Source organism: Eumetopias jubatus, unplaced genomic scaffold (genome assembly GCF_037043125.1).
Source record: "Eumetopias jubatus isolate StellerSeaLion01/CBP00866 unplaced genomic scaffold, mEumJub1_p1.0 scaffold_2, whole genome shotgun sequence".
NCBI classification, from domain to species: Eukaryota; Metazoa; Chordata; class Mammalia; order Carnivora; family Otariidae; genus Eumetopias; species Eumetopias jubatus.
The window spans coordinates 176,084,741-176,106,144 of record NW_028274808.1 but is presented as its reverse complement, the minus strand read 5'-3'; the positions used below and the strand labels follow the sequence as shown (position 1 = coordinate 176,106,144).

The 21,404-nt window shown below is 35.3% G+C and overlaps 1 pseudogene; it reads right to left on the bottom strand.

Moving 5' to 3' along the window:
- LOC114196628 (fibroblast growth factor receptor 1 pseudogene) overlaps positions 1-21,404 on the bottom strand; it is a 67,672-nt pseudogene that overhangs the window by 4,478 nt on the left and 41,790 nt on the right.

Here is a 21,404-nt window from a genome sequence, read left to right as displayed (position 1 = left end):
TGTCACATAGACTCCTTGTTTTTCCCAGTCTTTTTTTTTCTCTTTTTTCTTTCTAAACATTCCATTCTCAATTGTCTGTACTAGATCTCCCCTCCACTCCTCTAGAGATTTTAGGTTTTGAATCAAGGACATAAAGAGATTCGCCATTTATTTTTCTGCTTAAACATTGCCTTCTTTGTCTTAGCCCATTCCTTAGGCAGTGAAGCCTGAGGCTAAAGTGTGTGTGCTAATATTTTATTTAGATGCATAATCCTTGGAAAGTAAAAAATGAGCAAACTGAGGTTTGAGTCAGGGAAAGAGAGGAGCAAATATGTGAGATCAGACCTTTCTTTATTTTAAAGAACTTTTTTATTTTTAAAAAATTTTAAAAAGATTTTATTTATTTATTTGAGAGAGAGTGAGAGACAGCACACACAGGGTGAAGGGCAGAGGGAGAAGTAGACTCCCAGTTGAGCAGGGAAACCAATGTAGGGCTCAATCCCAGGACTCTGGGATCATGACCTGAATTGAAGGCAGATGCTTAACTGACTGAGCCACCCAGGCACCCAGTGAACTTTATTTTTTAGAGCAGTTTTAAGCTAATAGCAAATCAAGAGGGAGATTTCCCATATACCACTTGCCCTCACACATGCATTGCCTCCCTGATCATGAACATCCCCCATTACAGTGAGCATTTATTACAATTGATGAACCTACATTGATACATCATAATTACTAAACGATCATAGTTTATATTATGGTTCATTCTAGGTGTTATATATTCTATTGGTTTGAACAAATGTATAATGACATGTATCCACCACTAGAGTATCATACAAAGTGGCTTCACTGCCTTAAAAATCTGTGCTCTTCCTATCCATCCCTCCCCTCTCACCCCCATCCACTTGGGGTCTTTTTCTGTCTTCACAGTTTTACCTTTTCCAGAATGTCGTATAGATGGAATCACACAGTATGTAGACTCTTCAGATTGAATTCTTTCACTTAGTACTTTGCAATTCTAGCTCTTCCATATCTTTTCATGGCTTGGTAATTCATTTCTTTAGCACTAGATAATATTCCATTGTTTGTATGGGCTACATTGTATTTGACCTTTCACCTATTGAAGGATATCTTGGTTGTTTCCAAGTTTTTGTCATTTATGAATAAAACTGCTGAAGACATTTGTATAGACATAACTTTTCATCTTCTTTGGATAAATACCAAGAAGTGCAACTGCTGGATCATCTGGTAAGAATTTGTTTAGTTTTGAAAGAAACTGCCAAATTGTTTTCCATTTTGTATTCTCAACAGAAATGAAAGAACATACCTGTTACTCCCCATCCACACCAGCATTTAGTGTTCTGTTGTCAGTGTTTTGGATGTTGAGTATGTACTGGTATCTCTTTTTTGTTTTAATTTGCATTTTCCTGATGACATATGATGTGAAGCATCTTTTCATATGCTTATTTGATCTGCATATTTTCTTTAATGAGGTATCTGCTAAGGTCTTTGGCCCATTTTTAATTAGGTTTTTTCCCATTGTTGAGTTTTAAGGGGTCTTGTGTATTTTTGATAATAATCCTTTGTTAGATGTGTCTTTTGCAAATATTGTCTCATAGTCTGTGGTTTATCTTTTCATTCTCTTGGCACTGTGTTTCACAGAGTAGACATTTTTAAATTCAATGAAATCTCACTTAACAATTTTTTCTTTCATGGATAGTGCCTGTGCTATTGTACCTAAAGATTTATTGCCAAACCCAAGGCCATCTAAGTTTTCTTCTATATTATCTTGTACATGTTTTATGTTTAGGTTTATAATCCAATTTGAGCTAATTTTTGTGAAGAGCATATGATATCTGCCTGGATTCATTTTATTTTATTTTATTTTTACATAAAGCTTTCCCATTACTCCAGAGCCATTTGTTGAAAAGATCATAATTGCTCATGTATTGCCTTTGCCACTTTATCAAAGATCTTTGAAATATATATGTGTGTGTACACACACACACACACAAATACATATATCTTCACTATGTTCATCAGTTAAAGGGAAAGTGCCCTATAATACTGAATTCAGACTACTTCATATTCATTGATTAACCAGTAACAAAGTAGTGGAAACAAGCCAAAAATGTCTTCAATGAATTAAAGAAATAAATTGATCCAATATACTTAATGTTTCTTAAAGGAATTGCAACATTTTTATAATAGATATCAGTTTAAATATTCATTATATAAGCATATTCTAAAAATAGACCTGAGAAAAGTACTTGACATATATGATGACAAAAACAAGTTTGACAAAAGTGAGTTTTGGTAAAATTTACAATAGTTACCACTTAAACTCTTGTTCTGCAATTCAGTCATTTTAATTTACAGAAGTACAAAAATAAGAGGATGAGCAAGATGGTAGAGGAATAGGAGATGTAAATTTCATCTGGTCCCAGGAATTAAACTAGATAGGTATCAAACCATTCTGAACACATACAAACTCAATAGAATAGATTGAAGAAAAGAATAGCAGCAACTCTATGAACAGAAAAGCAACCACTTTCTAGAAGGTAGGGTGTGCGGAGAAGTGAGTCCCAGGCAATGTTTGGGAAGATGGACCGCGGGAGGAGGGAGCCTCCCTCAGCCGGGTACCAGCAAGAGATAGAGCAGCAGAGCACAAAATCGAAATTTAGATGTCACTCCAGTGGCTAAGTGGGGGGTAAAACCCTTGCTGGGACTGTGTGGTCTCAGGACCCTTGGGGTCACAGAAAGACTGGGGTTGTCTAAGTGTGGCAGAGCTCCCAGGTATTGGAGCAGGGAAGCGGGTGCAAAGACAGAGACAGGAAGGGGGCTCTCAGCATGGGGTTGCCATAAACTGTGATCTGCAGCATAATTGCTGCAGTACTCTTATAGCAGGGACCCAACAAGGGGTAGATCCAGAGATACTGCCCTGCCTCCCCTGGGAAGAGTGACATGGGAGTGCACCACAGGAATCTGCTGGGTTTGGAGACTCCAAACGGAGTCATGTGTCAGAGATAGAAATGCTCAGTCATAAGCAGGTGAGCATGGAATGCAGCTGGAGACCAGGGAGGCAGGAGTAATTGACTGCTTTTCTCTGTAAGCTCACTGAGGATGGGGGCCCCTAGTTCTCTGCTCCTCCGGGGCAGAGATTGGGAGGCCACCATTTTCACTCCTGTCCTCTAAAGCTGTATGGAAATCTTTCAGGGAACAAAAGTTAACAAGAGCAAACCCAAGCAGATTACGTAGCCTGGTCCCTGACAAGGGCCGTGCAATTCTGCCTCGGGCAAAGATACTTGAAAATCACTACAACAGGCCCCTCCCCCAGAAGATCAGCAAGAACATCCAGCCAAGACCAAGTTTACCAATCAATGAGAGCTACAGAACCCAGTGCTAGGGGAATACAGCACATAGATCTCATGGCTTTGTTTCCCATGATTCTTTAGTCTTTCAAAGTTAATTTTTAAAAATTTTCTTTTTCTTTTTTCTTTTTTGATTTTTTCTTTTTCCCTTTTTCAACCCATATCTTATCAATTCCTTTTTTTTAATCTTTTTTTAATTTTCATTTTTAGAGTCATATTCTATCCCTTCATTGTAGGAACCTTATTTTTCGTATATATATAAGTTTTTCTCTCTTTAAAATTTTGGGATACAGTTTCTTCTAACAGACCAAGATATGCCCTAAATCTCTAGTATATGGCTTTGTTCTAGTCTCCTCCCCAATCACATTCTCTTCCTTTTTCTTGATTTTTTTTTTATTTTTCTTTTTTCTTTTTTCAACGAACTTCTTATCAATTCCTTTTTTAAAATCTATTATAATTTTAATCTTTACAGTCATATTCCATCCTTTCATCATATTTATCCTTATTTTTGTACATATATAAGTTACTCTTTCTTTAAAATTTTAAGAGGCAGTTTCTTCTAACAGACAAAAATATACCCAAAATCTAGTGTATGGCTCTGATCTATTCACCAGCCTGATCATATTCTTTTTTTTTTTTTAAAGATTTATTTATTTATTTGAGAGAGAGAATGAGATAGAGAGAGAGAACATGAGAGAGGGGAGGGTCAGAGGGAGAAGCAGACTCCCTGCTGAGCAGGGAGCCCGATGCGGGACTCGATCCTGGGACTCCAGGATCATGACCTGAGCTGAAGGCAGTGGCTTAACCGACTGAGCCACCCAGGCGCCCCTCTTTTTTTTTTTTTTTTAATTTCCCTTTCTTTCCCCCCTCACTTTTAGTCTCTTCTGATTTGTTTAGTGTATATTTTTCTGTGGTCGTTGTTACCCTTTTAGTATTTTGTTCTCTCATTCATCTATTCTTCTCTGGACAAAATGACAAAATGGAAAAATTTAACTCAAAAAAAAAAAAAGAACAAGAGGCTATACAGACTGCCAAGGACCTAATCAATACAGACATTAGTAAGAGTTCAGAATGATGATTATAAAAATACTAGCTGGTATTGAAAAAAGCATGGAAGATACTACAAAATCCTTTCCTGAAGAAATAAAAGAACTATAATCTAACCAAGTTGAAATCAAAAGAGTAAGTAATGAGGTACAGTAAAAAAATGGAGGCTCTAACTGCTAGGATAAATGAAGCAGAAGAGAGAATTAATGATATAGAAAACCATTTGGTCTTCTATAAAAAGAGAGATAAACAACCACTGCATCATGAGGGCAGAATTTGAGAGATAAGTGATATCATAAGATGAAACAATACTAGATAAATTGGGATCCCAGAAGAAGAAGAAAGAGAGAGAGGGGCAGAAAGTATACTGGAGCAAATTATAGTGGAGAACTTCCCTAGTTTGGGGAAAGGAACAGGCAGCAAAATCCTGGAGGCTCAGAGAACCCCCCTCAAAATCAATAAAAATAGGTCAACACTGTGACATCTAGCAGTAAAACTTACAAATCTCAGAGACAAAGAGGAAATCCTGAAAGCAGCTCAGGACAAGAGGTCTGTAAACTACAATGGTAAAAACATTAGATTGACAGCAGACCTATCCACAGAGACCTGGCAGGCCAGAAAGGACTGCATGATATATTCAGAGCACTAAATGAGAAAAATATGCAGCCAAGAATACTATATCCGTGTAGGCTGTCACTGAAAATAGAAGGAGATATAAAAAGCTTCCAGGACAAACACAAACTAAGAGAGTTTGCAAACAAACCAGTCCTACAAGAAATATTGAAAATGGTCCTCTAGGGTGCTTGGGTGGCTCAGATGGTTAAGCATCTGCCTTCGGCTCAGGTCATGATCCAGGGGTCCTGGGATAGAGTCCCGCATCGGACTCCCTGCTCTTTGGGAGCCTGCTTCTCCCTCTGCTTCTCTCTCTCTCTCTCTCATGAAGAAATAAATAAAGTATTTTACAAAATATTAAAAAAAGAAAGAAAATGGTCCTCTAAGCAAAGAGAGAGCCTAAAAGTAACATAGGAAAGGAACAGAGACAATACAGAGTAACAGTATTTACAGGCAATACAATGGCACAAAATTCATATCTTTCAATAGTTACCCTGAATGTAAAGGGGCTAAATGCCTGAATCAAAAAACACAGGGTAACAGATTAGATTAAAAAAAACAAGACCCATCGATACGCTGCCTGCAAAAGACTCATTTTAGCCAAAGAAACCTCCAGATTTAAAGTGAGGGGGTGGAAAACCATTTACTATGCTAATGGACATCTAAAAGAAAGCTGGGTTGGCAATCCTTATATCAGACAAATTAGACTTTAAACCAAAAACTATAATAGGAGATGAGGAAGGACAATATGTCCTACTTAAAGGGACTATCCAACAAGAAGATCTAACAATTTTAAATATCTATGCCCCTAACATGGGAGCATCCGATTGCATAAGGCAATTCATAACAAAATCAAAGAAACACATCAACAAAATACTATAATAGTAGGGGACTTTAACACCCCCCTCACTGAAATGGACAGATCATATAAGCAAAACATTAACAAGGAATTAAAGGCTTTAAATGACACACTGGACCAAATGGACTTCACAGATATATTCAGAATATTCCATCCCAAAGCAACAGAACACATATTCTTCTCTAGTGCCCATGGAACATTCTCCAGTATAGATCACATCCTAGGTCACAAATCAGGTCTCAACTGGTACCAAAAGATTGGGATCATTCCCTGCATATTTTCAGACCATGATGCTTTGAAACTAGAACTCAATCACAAGAGGAAAGTTGGAAAGAACTCAAATACATGGAGGCTAAAGAGCATCCTACTAAAGAATGAATGTGTCAACCAGGAAATTAAAGAATTTAAAAAAATCATGGAAACAAGTGAAAATGAAAACATAACTGTTCAAAATTTTGGGATGCAGCAAAGGCCATCCTAACTAGAAAGTATATAGCAATACAAGCCTTTCTCAAGAAACAAGAAAGTTCTCAAATACACAACCTAATGCTTCACCTAAGGAGCTGGAAAAAGAACAGCAAATAAAGCCTAAACCCATCCGGAGATGAGAAATAATAAAGATCAGAGCAGAAATCAATGAAATAGATACCAAAAGAACAGTAGAACAGATCAACAAAACTAGGAGCTGGTTCTTTGAAAGAATAATAAGATTGATAAACCCCTGGCCATTTTTATCAAAAAAAAGAGAGAGAGAGAGAGAGATAGAGAGAGAAACAACCCAAATAAATAAAATTATGAATGAAAGAGGTGAGATCACAAACAACAGCAAAGAAATATAAACAGGTATAACAACATATTATGAGCAATTATATGCCAGCAAATTAGATAATCTGGAAGAAATGGATGCATTCCTAGAGATGAATAAACTACCAAAACTGAACCAGGAAGAAATAGAAAACCTGAACAGACCCATAACCAGTACAGAAATTGAAGCAATAATCAAAAATCTCCCAACAAAAAAGAGCCCATGGCTAGATGGCTTCCCAGGGGAATCCTATCAAACATTTAAAGAAGAATTAATATCCCTATTCTTCTGAAACTGTTCCAAAAAAAATAGAAATGGAAGGAAAACTTCCAAACCCATTTTATGAGGCCAAAATTACCTTGATCCCAAAACCAGACAAAGACCCCATCAAAAAGGAAAATTACAGACCAATATGCCTGATGAACATGGCTGCAAAAATTCTCAGCAAAATACTAGCCAATAGGATCCAACAGTACATTAAAGGGATTATTCACCACAACCAAGTGGTATTTATTCCTGGGCTGCAAGGTTGGTTCAACATCAACAAATCAATCATTGTGATACAATACATTAATAAAAGAAAGAACAGGAACCATATGATACTCTCAATAGATACAGAAAAAGCATTTGACAAAGTACAGCATCCTTTCTTGATGAGACTCTTCACAGTGTAAGGATAGAGGGTACACACCTCAATATCATAAAAGCCATCTATGAAAAACCCACAGTGAATATCATTTTCAATGGGGAAACACTGAGAGCTTTCCCCCTAAGGTCAGGGACATGCAGGAATATCCACTATCACCACTGCTGTTTAACATAGTACTAGAGGTCCTAGCCACAGCAATCAGACAACAAAAAGAAATAAAAAGCATCCAAATATGCAAAGAAGAAGTGAAACTCTCACTTTTTTTGTAGATGATATGATACTTTATGTGGAAAATCCAAAAGATTCCACCCCAAAACTGCTAGAACTCATACAGTAATTCAGTAAAGTGGCAGGATATAAAAATCAATCCACAGAAATAAGTGGCATTTCTATACACCAACAACAAGACAGAAGAAAGAGAAATTAAGGAGTGGATCCCATTTACAATTGCACCCAAAGCCATAAGATACCTAGGAATAAATCTAACCTAAGAGGCAAAGAATCTGTACTCAGAAAGCTATAGAATATTCATGAAAGAAATTGAGGAAGTCACAAAGAAATGGAAAAATATTCCATGCTCATGGATTGGAAGAACAAATACGAAAATGTCTATGCTATCTAGAGCAATCTACACATTTAAGGCAATCCCTATCAAAACACCATCCACTTTTTTCAAAGAAATGAAACAAATAATCCTAAAATTTGTATGGAACCACAAAAGACACCGAATAGCCAGAGGAATGTTGAAAGAGAAAAGCAAAGCTGGTGGCATTACAATTCCGGACTTCAAGCTCTATGACAAATCTGTAATCATCAAGAGAGTATGGTACTGGCACAAAAACAGACACATAGATCAATAGAACAGAATAGAGAGCCCAGAAATGGACCCTTAACTCTGTGGTCAACTCAAAATGGATGAAAGACCTAAAAGTGAGACAGGAATCCATCAAAATGCTTGAGGAGAATACGAGCAGCAACCTCTCCGACCTTAGCCATAGCAACTCCTTCCTAGACACATCACTAAAGGCAAGGGAAGCAAAGGGATAAATGAACTATTGGGACTTTATCAAGATAAAAAGCTTTTGAACAGCAAAAGAAACAGTCAACAAAGCCAAAAGACAACTGACAGAATGGGAGAAGATATTTGCAAATGACATTTCAGATAAAGGGCTAGTATCCAAAATCTAAAAAGAACTTATCAAACTCAACATCCAAGGAGCAAATAATCCAATCAAGAAATGGGCAGAAGACACAAACAGACATTTCTGCAGAGAAGACATTCAAACGGCCAACAGACATGAAAAAGTGCTCAACATCACTCGGCATCAGGGAAATCCAAATCAAACCTCAATGAGATACCACTTCACACCAGTCAGAATGGCTAAAATTAACAAGTCAGGAAACAGCATATATTGGCAGGGATGCGGAGAAAGGGGACCCCTCTTACACTGTTGGTGGGAATGCAAGCTGATGCAGCCACTCTGGAAAATAGTAAGGAAGTTCCTCAGAAAGTTGAAAATAGAGCTACCCTATGACCCAGCAATTGCACTACTGGGTATTAACCCCCAAAGATACAAATGTAGGGATCTGAAGGGGTACATGCATCCCAATGTTTATAGCAGCAATGTCCACAATAGCCAAACTATGGAAAGAGCCAAGATGTCCATTAACAGATGAATGGATAAAGAAGTGGTATATATATATATATATATATATATATATATATATATATATATATATATATACAATGGATGTTATGCAGCCATCAAAAGGAATGAAATCTTGCCATTTGAAACAATGTGGATGGAACTGGAGGGTGTTATGCTGAGCGAAATAAGTCAATCAGAGAAAGACATGTATCATAAGACCTCACTGATATGAGGAATTTGAGAAACAAGACAGAGGATCATTGAGGAAGGGAGGGAAAAATGAAACAAGACGAAACCAGAGAGGGAGACAAACCATGAGAGTCTCTTAATCTCAGGAAACAAACTGAGGGTTGCTGGAGTGGTGGGGGGTGGGAGGGTTGGGGTGGCTGGGTGTTGGACATTTGGAGTGTATGTGCTATGGTGAGTGCTGTGAATTGCGTAAAACTGATGAATCACAGACCTGTACCTCTGAAACAAATAATTCATTATATGTTTAAAAAAAAATAAAGTAGGAAGCAAAAAACAAAGGGGGAAAATTGGAGGGGGAGACAAACCATGAGAGACTATGGACTCTGAGAAACAAACTGAGGGTTTTAGAGGGCAGGGGGTGGGGGGATGGGTTAGCTTGGTAGTGGGTATTAAGGAGAATACATATTGCATGGAACACTGGGTGTTATATGCAAACAATGAATCATGGAACATTACATCAAAAACTAATGATGCAATCTATGGTGACTAACATAACATTATAAAATAAAAGTAAAAAATAAAAAAATAATATATAAGAATACACAAAGTATAGCACTACACTTGGTCAGTATTTTAGTAAATAAATGTTTTGGTCAGATATAAATATGTTGTAATACAAAACATTTTTCTTCTTTCTTTTAGTCCTTTTAATTTGTAAAACTAGCCACAAACACCACCACCACCCCCCAAAAAGAAGATGATTTGCAATCCAAATTTATGTCTAAATGAATTTGTTGCACAGGACAAAAAAAAAAAAAAGAAAAAAGAAAAAATACATACACACACACACACACACACACACACATTTGCAATAGTCATGTTCAAAATAGCAACAAAACAGCAGGGTCCTAAATGTAAGCAGTATAATTTTTTTTTCTATCAAAAAAGCAAGGTTATGTGAAATATTGGAATTTTATTTCCAGGTCTAGTGTTTCAAGATAGTTAACTACACTTACAGTGTCAACTGCCCCTTGTTGGCAGTATGATTTTATTGGCTCTGTGGAATAACAGCAAGAATTTACTATTGCTTCTTTCTTTTATGACACACACAGAAAAAAAAAAATTGACACATTTACTCAAGACCAACCAGAATCATTTTAACCTATCAAAATTGATGGGAGGCCTTCACTGCCAAAGTCACTGCTGGGTTTTCACAATTCATTGCAGACAATCTGCTACTCCCATTATGATAAAGCAGAGATGATTCTTAATCAGGGAAGAAAGCTAGATTAATACTTGTAATTATCATTGAATTATTTAGCCTGCTATAGGATTATTATTATTAGTGTCATTTGACAATTTTCGCTCATTTTATTAAACACAACTGTGAGTAATTATCCTACCTAATATCTCTCTGTACTGGCTGACTAGCTAGCAAACATTCATGAAAATATCCATTAGCCACACATAAAATGCTGTATTATGGTGCTGTTGATTCAGTACATGCCACTACCTGATCCTTTAGCTCTTTGAGGATTTGCAAATCAATTAATTATATGTTTTTTGGATTCTCTCCATACAGTTTGAAAATTTATTATAGAGTCCATGAGCATTATTTATTTTACCATATTAAACGGGCAATCACACTTTGATTTTCATAACAAAAGAAATATAAACACATTAATTCAGATCATTTTTCTGTGAGTCTGTCCAACCTCTAAAATACTATTCCTTAGGATAATATACACCAAAATTGGATTAAACAAGAAATTAGATGGCACCTGAAAACTTGGTTTAATATTCTCAAAAGTACTATACAACTCATTTCTTAAATTGTGACATTGTCTTACACAGGTCCACACTTTTATAATCTTAACATTTTAAGATAATCAATAAATTAAATTAATCATGATTAAAAATCAAACATAAAAATTTCTACTTTTTGCTATTGCCCCCTCCATTTGGAGCTTATTCATAGCCTTCTGATAATTAAAAGGTCCCTTTGTTTGCGAAAATCTGGACAGAAATAGCTCTAAGAGCCCATTCAGAGCTTGATATTAATCTACATCTTTTGACTCCATTTCTCCTGACAACAAAGAGTCGGACAAGGATTTGAGTGGGGTTAGTTTATTTGGGAGATTATCCAAGGTATAAAAAGTGGAAGAGGGGCGCCTGGGTGGCTCAGTCATTAAGCATCTGTCTTCCGCTCAGGTCATGATCCCGGGGTCCTGGGATCGAGCCCTGCATCGGGCTCCCTGCTCAGCGGGGAACCTGCTTCTCCCCCTCCCACTCCCCCTGCTTGTGTTCCCTCTCTCGCTGTGTGTCTCTCTCTCTAATAAATAAATAAAATCTTTAAAAAAAAAGTGGGAGAATGGGAGAGTGAGATGGAGAAGAAGCAAATTTGTCATAAATGTACATTGTTGACATAATTGCTGTGGCTAGACAGTGAAGGCTTGCTTTTATTGGAAGCTCCTGAGAAACTTCTCAAAGTAGTCCTCATGAAGACCTGAAAACTGGCAATTTTATCTATGGTTCCTATTTCCCTTTCACTGAGGGCCATCCTCAGAGGACATTAACTCTCCTACACTTTTGGGCATTGCTTAGGTTCAACCTGAGGAAACTTTTGTGGGGTTGTGTTGGAGAAATTGTAAGATGAGAGATAGAACACAAGATGCTATCAGTGTTAAGTGAGTGTAATTTCCCATGCAACTATCCACCACAGGTGTGGCTAAAGTCAGGGGTTTGGGCTTGATATCAGAGGTATTTTAGGCAGTATCATTTTAGGTTAATCACTGTATCTGAAATTTCCAAAAACTTCAACAGATGAAATTTTGATTATAAATCTATAAATATAATAATAAATCTACTATATTCAAATATTTTTATAGAAATGTACAAAGCATCAATTGATTTAATATTTAAATGTTAGAAAATGTTGAACTGAAAGAATTTGGTCATTTAACAAAGTATAAGAAGCAGAACTTAGGTTTAGGTAAGAACAGAGTAGAACTCAAGTGCATTTAAGACTCAGTTAAGAAATTGAATATATGCTTAAATATCTTACAGGTTTGCTAAAGAATCAGTGACTCTGTGTTCACTTGTGGTTATGCAGGAATTTTAAACTTTCTGTAAGAAGCTATTAGATCTGATTATATAATGGCAGTAAAGGAAACAAAATACAAACCCATAAAGACAAAGACATGGAGTATGAGAGAAAAGAATAATAGATAAGAGGATCCAATGCATTTGAGGAAAATGGGAATTGAACTACACAATGATTGTTGATTTTTTAGATAGAGAAAAAAACAAAACTTTAGCTTGCAAGAAGGAAACAAACAGAAGACAAATCGTGATGTGATACAGAATCCTGGAAAAGGCAGTAACTTGGAATGGAGGAGGAGGAATTGTGTTAGGTAATTTGGAAAGGAGGGAGTCAGGAGATGATTGCTTGATAAATTTTATATGGTGCACTTAAATGCACAGATTTCTCTTCCTTAACTTATATGGAGAATAGAGTGTCCTTTCTCTTCCCTTTCAAAGGACCAGAGGTATACTCTTTCAGACTGAAAACCTGAAAAGCTCAGAACTGAGTTGCTCAAGCACAGTTGAGAGGACATATTTCAATTAAGATTTACATTTTGCTGCATGTGGTAGGCTACCCACAGTGGTCTAATTGTATTTTTTCACTTAACAAGAAGACTACAGAAAGTGTTTTCCGGCATTGTTTCAGAGTCTTAAGAAAGTCGAGTAAAATGTCTTAGAGGTTTTCATGGCCTTTTATTCATGGTTGCAAAAATGGCTGCTGGAGTTCTCACTATTAAGCCCACATTTCTGGCAGAAAGACAGAGCTAAAAGAGAATGATATCTTTTATGAATGATACTTTGTCATATGGCTACAACATAACCAGAAAAGAGAAAGGAAAATATTTGATGTTTTAAGTTTGCCTGTTGCCAATCCCCCAATGCATTCTGATATTAAAGAAAAAAGGAGATGGATATCTCAATAAATGATTATACCTCCATTTTAAACCATAAGAGACTTTTAACAATAGGAAACAAACTGAGGGTTGCTAGAGGGGAAGTGGAGGGAGGGATGGGGTAATTGGGTGATGGGCATTAAGGAGGGCACATGATGTACTGAGCACTGGGTGTTATATGCAACAGATGAATAACGGAAATCTACATCTAAAACTAATGATACACTTTATGTTAACTAATTGAATTAAAAGAAAAGTTAATACCAAATACCACCATTTTATAAAACAATATTCCCAGCAGGCTCTGTTGCTTTAAAATATTCACTTTATAACAAGAGTTGTTACTTTCGCCTAGCCAATACTTAACATCAATGTTCATCCCTTTCCTGCTTTATCCCTTCCTGTTATCAGTAAAGGTTCATCTGGTTTCCCTAGAAGCCATCCAAATAAGCTTGCAATAAATCTGGTTGGTTTTCACCACCCTGAGCACAGGGAATTCCATTGAAATAGGCTTTATCTCCATAAATTGCAAATACATGGATGATTTTGAATGACCTTTCTTGAGGTCTTGTTTCATGATAATAAATTTAGGGTGACTTATTGGAATGAATGTTATTATCATATTTTCATAGTTCCAAGTACATGGAATTGTAAAATAGATTACTGGATGTGGCATTACTGACAACTGTCCTCATTTTGGCATTAAATTACAGTGTACTGAGCTGAGGAGATTATGAGAGAAATAATTTAAAAAGTCTTAGGGGTATGATCAGACTGTTGGGCAATTCTGGGCCTAAGAAAGGAAAATGTCAACTGACTGAGATTCCTGGTACCCTGATTTCAGAGAGAAGTTAAGATAAATAAGTAACATGAGGAGACGTAGAAAGCCAAAGATAAGTGATAATTTTGAGTGCCAGAGGGTATATGCATCTCAGTTTATCTTCTTGCTTTACCACTAAGGTTGCTCCTGGTCCCATAGGAGGGGAAAATGAGGAAACAATTATGAAAGCCCTAGAGGAAAGTTTAGGTATGTGTTGGACCTAATCTCTGTGGGTGACATAAGAACCCACATCTTACAGCTCTCCCTGAAACACTCCTTACAATTTCAGTGTAATTTGGTGTATGCATCTTTAGAATGACAAAACACTTTGCAAGGTCATCTACTTTATTTTCTTATTTCTACAAGTTCCCAGCACAAGTGAGTCAACTGTCTCCACATTTTAACACGGTGACAGTTGCAGAGGAATGGAGGCGTACGAGTAGAGTCATCAACATGTGTGATGTTAAGAAGTATGACAGGGTAGCAGCTATTTCCAGGAACTGAAATATGGGTCAGGCAGCTGTGCAGGAAAAGTGCTGGAATAAACGACTCATCCCAGAGGAGTTCTATAACATATAGTTCTATAATGTATCTGTAGCACCCAATGCCCACTTGATCCAAAGATAAGGATTTACAGTTAAGACCCCATTTATGATTTGACTGGTAGAGTCTGAATCATATATTTACTATTGTTTTGACTATTATTTGAAGCCTATATTTGTACTTGGGATATGTGTACTCTGTGAACATGTGCTATTTTTAGATTATATATTTCCCCTTTCTAATCCTTGTTTGTTTGTTTGCTTTTATTTGTTAGTGATTTCAGTAAATGGATATATCTGAAAAACTAAGTCATTATTATAAGTCATTATTGTACCGTATTGTAAAATAGATTACTGAATGTGGCATTACTGACAACTGTCCTCATTTTGGAATAAGTCATCATTATTATATATAGCATTAAAATAAGTCATTATTATGTATAGCATGTCCTTGTGCATTCCTCCTTTGAATCCAGCTTAGTTTCACCATGTCCTTATCAATTTGGGAAAAATATGCTATTATTTCTCTATATAAAATTTCTCCTGATAGTCTATGATGGTTGTCATCAGCAGTAATTCCTCTGAAGGCTTTGTCAAAACAGTTGAAAAATTGGAAAGGTGTGAATGAAACTGTTTGCTGAATATAAAGAAAAGAGCATTGAAGTACAATTCACACTCTTACTTCCACTTCTAAGCCTTTAGATGTTTGACCTTTGAAAATTTTGCTTCTAGCAGAGATGCCCTATATAACTCTTACTTTAAGGAACAAGTTGCTTTAATTTTTTTTTTATTACTTTACCATTCAGGTATTTCCATTTAAATTAAATTTGGTATCATTTAAAAAAATAATCAAAAGTGCAGCCCATGTTCAATTCCTGAGCAACAATAATTTTAGAAAGTTTTGTATTATTGAACCAAAGGGTTTTTCTGTAGTTTTAACTCTTTGTTTCTATGATTTTTCTCATTAGTCACATGAGTGACTGTGATATAACAGGCATTGAGGATAAAGAAGGACTGAAAAGAAACAATCCTTGTCCTTGTGAAGTTGAGAATCTAGCAAGGGAGTCAAACAATTCAATCATTTGGAGACAATTTATTGAGCGCCTGGTCTAAGGTGAGCACAAACAAAAGCCCAGCCCAGAGAAATCATTTTAATGGGAGAGATAGATAATAAGGAATCCAACTTAAAAAAAAAAGTACTGGTTTTTCTTTAATAGTAATGCATATTTGCTATAAATAAGGCACATTTTAAAAAAGAGCAGGGATCGAAAAGAGGTTTTTTAACTGAGTGGTCCAAAAAAGGCTGCTCTGAGAAAGTCTGTTTTGAACAGATTTCTGAATAATATCAGCTATGAAGCTGCATAAAGATCTCAGGAATGGGTGATTATTCTGGTCAAAAAATTGTAAAGGCTCTAAAGTCACAATACAAGCTGTAAGTTTCTATAATAAGGTAAGTTGTAACAAAGAATTAGAAGAAATAACTAACCCAGGTCTGAAAGAAAAGGGACCTATGGGATTAATATTAATTTAAGCTCTAAAAGATAAGTAGGACTTAGTTACAGTCCCCAAATTCAAGAAACTCACATTCCACAATACAAACACATAAACAAATACATATGCCAAAAACATTGATAAAAATACAATAGAACAAAATTGTGATGATGCTGATATATATGGGGAATGAAAGATCATAAACAAAGTGCAGGTAACTGAGAGTGTGTGGGAATTTTGGTAAGAATAATGGGGAAGAGTAATCCCTGAACATGTCCTAAATGAAGCAATTCTTGTGTTGTGTTTTAAAGGGTAAATAAGAGTTTGCCTAACTAATTAAAGACGGATGCCTCAGCTTTAGGAGGTACAAAGCCATAGAGGTGTGAAAAACTACTGCAAATATTTTCATGTTTGTTGCTGCTTGCAGTAATGGTGATCTAAAAACTCCTACTAAGGACAACTAAAAATCCAGACAAAATATCTTTTAATGTTAAAAATATCACAATGTTTATAGAACTAAGTGAGGAATTACTGGGCCAAGATATAGAATATAATGAGAACCTAGAGATATATGCCTTGAAGCCATTTTTGCTATGAGAGCTTTTGAAACTGCTAAAACACACTGAGTTGTGCTTTTAATAGATTGTTGATACTAAAGAGGCAAAATTCAAAACCCAGCAGCAATCAAATTTGAGGACTTTGGCACAACCCAAAATTAAGTTGAGATCCCCAAAGCACAAGGAGGAGCAGAAATAAAAGAGTATAGTCTATCTTGCTTTCTGTGTAAACTGAGAAAGTCAAACACTGAATTTGGAGTATGATCGCCTTGTAGAGCCTCAGGTGCAAGAGAAAATCCTGTCAAGGAGGACAATACCATTATTATAGCTCATAATTATGCCCACCCAGAAAGAGTTTCGAATATAATGTCTTGGACACAGCAAAATGTAACAAAGCACACAAACAAAGGACCATTAGCAAGATCTGATAGACACAAGGAATTAAGATATTAAAATGATCAATAAAGATTGTAAAATAAGCTTGCTTACTCTGCTCAAAGAAATGAGAAGTGCAGTAAATTGAACAAAAAAAAAAAAAAAACTGAAACTAAAAATGATGATGAGAAAAATTTTATAAATAAACCAAATGGATACTCTAGAACTTTAAAGATATGGCAGCTAATTTAAGACACAACAGGGTTGCCTGTGTGGCTTGCTGGGTTAAGCCTCTGATTCTTCATTTTGGCTCAGGTTATGATCTCAGGGTTGTGAAATGGAGCCCCACTTTGGGCTGTGAGGAACCTAGAGCCTGCTTAAAATTCTCTTTGTCCCCTCTCTCTACCCCTCCCCGCTCTCCCTCTCAAATAAATAAATAAATAAATAAGACAAAACAAAAGCAAACTATGAAAATGAATATAAACATTTTGAAACGAAAACAAATTTGAAAATAAAACAGAGACCTACAAAGCTAAAAGTTCATTCAGAAAATAGAAGGATCTACTACAGTTAAAAAACTGCATATGACACAATGTTAAGATATCAAAAGATTTGAGCATGTACTTTACAGAAAAGATAATCCAAATAGCCCCTCATATATAAAAATTGTTCATCTTTATTATGACTCTGGAATACAAACTAAAACCTAGGATGACAGGGCGCCTGGGTGGCTCAGTTGGTTAAGCGACTGCCTTCGGCTCAGGTCATGATCCTGGAGTCCCGGGATCGAGTCCCACATCGGGCTCCCTGCTCGGCGGGGAGTCTGCTTCTCCCTCTGACCCTCTTCCCTCTCGTGCTCTCTGTCTCTCATTCTCTCTCTCTTTCAAATAAATAAATAAAATCTTAAAAAAAATAAAAAAAATAAAACCTAGGATGACATACTGTTACACATTCACCATATTGGGCAACAGTAAAAATGTCTTGCAAGAATGTGAAATAATGACAGTATCCATATTTTGCTGGTAGAGTATATATAATAAAAACATTTTAGGTAAGTTGGACAATACTTAGAGAACTTAAAGATAAATAAATCTTTGGTCCATTCCTAGAAATAGAGCGTGAAATATATTAAATCAATTTTTGCACCAGGATATGCATACAAATGATCTAGTCATTTCGTTCATAACAGCAAATAAATAGTGGCATATTTATACAATAGTATATTAAATAGCAGAGAATATTAACAAACTGGGAGGAGGGGGTAGGTTGTTAACAAAAAGAGGTCTTCTATGGTTCTGGCTATGTTCTATTTCTCAAAATGTTCCAGTTAAATGAGTTTTCCACTGGAACATTTTGAGAAATAGAACATATATATATATATGTTCTAGAATAGAATAGACCTATCTAACTATCTATCTATCTATCATCTATCTATCTATCTATCTATATCTATCTATCTATCTATCTATCTATCTATCTATCTATCTATCTATCCATCTATCTACACAGCCCAGAAGCTGTAAAGCTAGGCTAAGGAGACTTTATAGGGCTTTCTGTAGTCTGCCATCCATTATATCATACCTCAGTGTTCAAATCTCCATTTGTTTCCTCAGTTCCCTAATATTTATACTAAGGTGACCTGACCTAGACTTTTGGTTACCCTTGTCTAAATATTTCTATTTTAACAAAGTCCTTTTAACACTCAGAGCCTAAAACTTAGAAAAATACTCTGTCATATCACTAGAGTGGAAAATATATAGTTACCCATTAACTAATGCTATCCATGTCTACATTAGATGCATGACATTTTTAATTCTTGGGAGCTTTTGCTTAAATGAATTTTCTAAGCTTCCTTTAAATGAAGCTTTAAGCCATCACCACATGAGTAAAATTAAAGAACTAAATGAAAACAAGCCAAGTATTTACAGAGTAATAGTATGTGCAGTGGAAAGAGTACAATCCTGAAATCATAAAGCCTAAATTAGTGTGATGCATCTTTACTAGCCATGTAATCATAAACCAGTTATCTAAATGTGTTAGCCTCAGTTTTTTCACCCATGAAATGGTGATGATAATACTTATTATGCAGAGTTGTTGTGTGGATTTAATGAAGCATGGAGCATGAGTTTCATATTCCATGCTAAAATGATAGCTATTTTTTTACTTAAAATAATTCTAATAGTAGTAATTAAATCGTTCAAAATGATGATATTCATTTATATTATGAGGCACTGTCTTGACTATTCATAGACACATTTACCAAAATATATTTCATTTTACTTTACCCCCTCTAAGAATGTACATTCCATAATTCAATATGAATCTCATTATGAATAATAATTACTATAATAAATACACTGATTTTTCTTCTATTTATTTTTAGGGAAGTATCCTTTACTGTTGAACATAGAGAAACTTAAACAAGTCTGTCTTGTTCCAAATTTGTATGGTGCTTTCTTATGAAATTAGATGATAGAGTTGTATGAAATAAATTCATGCAGTTAAGACATTTATCTTTGAAAAACTGGATGGTCAATTTAGTATTTCAAAAGATTTTAAATTTAAATCTTAAAACTGAGTTCTTTCAGCCTTATTTATAGCCCATCCTCCATGCTTCCTAAGTATTGCTTCATTATAAACTAAGTAAAAGTTTTGGTCACAGTGTACATAACTAAAATGGATTTTATATTCTGTTATTTCAGAGTTAGTTGCAGTTTCTACTTCCTTATTTCCTTTTTTGAAAAATAGATTAATTCTATAAAAAGTTCCAGCTTTATTGAGAAATAATTGACATATTATAATTTTTTTAAAGATTTTATTTATTTATTTGAGAGAGAGAGAATGAGAGATAGAGAGCACGAGAGGGAAGAGGGTCAGAGGGAGAAACAGACTCCCTGCTGAGCACGGAGCCCAATGTGGGACTCGATCCCGGGACTCCAGGATCATGACCTGAGCTGAAGGTAGTCGCCCAACCAACTGAGCCAACCAGGCGCCTGACATATTATAATTTGTAAATTTAAGAAATAATTTCCTATAACATTGTAAATGTTTTAACATTGTGTAAATTTTGTACAATATGATAAATTGCTATACATCTGTATTGCAAAATAGCTAACATAAGAATGTTAATACATCTACCACCTCATATAGTTGCCATTATTATTTGTACATGTGTGGTAAGGAATTTTAAGACCCACTTTCTTAGCAATTTTCTTGTATATAGTACCATAGAGGTAAACTTCAGAGATATTGTGGGTTTGGCTCCAGACCACCTCAATAAAGTGATTATCTCAATAAACTAAGTCAAATTATTTTTTTTTTGGTTTTCCAGTGCATATAAAAATTATGTTTATACTAGAGTGTTCAAAAGCATTACATCTTAAAAAATGTACATACCTTCACTAAAAAAGTACTTTATTGTTAAAAAATGATAACCATTATCTGAGTTTTCAGTAAGTCATAATTACTGATTACAGATCACCATAACAAATACAATAATAATGAAAAAAGTTTGAAATTTTGCAAGAATTACCAACATGTGACACAGAGACAGAAAATGAGCAAATGCTGTTAGAAAAATTGTGGCAGCAGACCTATTTGATGCAAGATTGCCACAAACTTTCAATTTGTAAAAATGTGATATGTGCAAAGTGCAATAAAGTGAAGCACAATAAAACGAGGTATGCGTGTATTATTAACTGTGATCATCATGCTGTACATCAGATATCTAGAACTTATTCATATTAGTTGCAAGTTTGTACCCTTTGACCATCTTACTCCACCTTATCCTCACACGCTGTCAATCATTAATCTACTCTCAGTTTCTATTAGTTTGTCTTTTTTCAGCTTCCATATATAAGTGAAATCATTTAATAATATATCTTTCTTTGTATGATTTATTTCACTTAGCATAATGCCCTCAAGGTCCATCCATGTTGTTGCAACTGGCAGGATTTTTAAATTTTTCATGGTTGAGTAGTATTCTATAGTATATATATACCATACTTATTTTATTCATTCATCCATTGATGGACACTGAAGTTATTTCCATGTCTTGGCTAGAGTTACTAATTTTATAATGAACATAGGAGTGCAGATATGTCTTCGATATAGTGACTTCATTTTCTCCAGGTATATACCTAGAAGTAAGATTACTGAATCATATGATAATTTTACTTTTAATAATTTGAATAATCTCCATACTGTTTTCCATACAAATTTATATTCCTACCACAGTGCATGAGTTCCCCATTTCCCCAATATTTACCAAAATTTGTTATTTTCAATTTTTTGATAGCACCTAACAGGCAGTGAGTAATATCTTGCTGTTTTTTTTTAAAGGTAAAAAAAAAAAAAAAATTACCTTGACCTGATTGTTTATGTTGAGCACCTTTTCCTGTACCTGTTGGTCATTTATATATTTCTTTGGGAAAAAAAAATGTCTATTCAGGTCCTTTTGCTTTTTTTTAAATTAGATTTTTT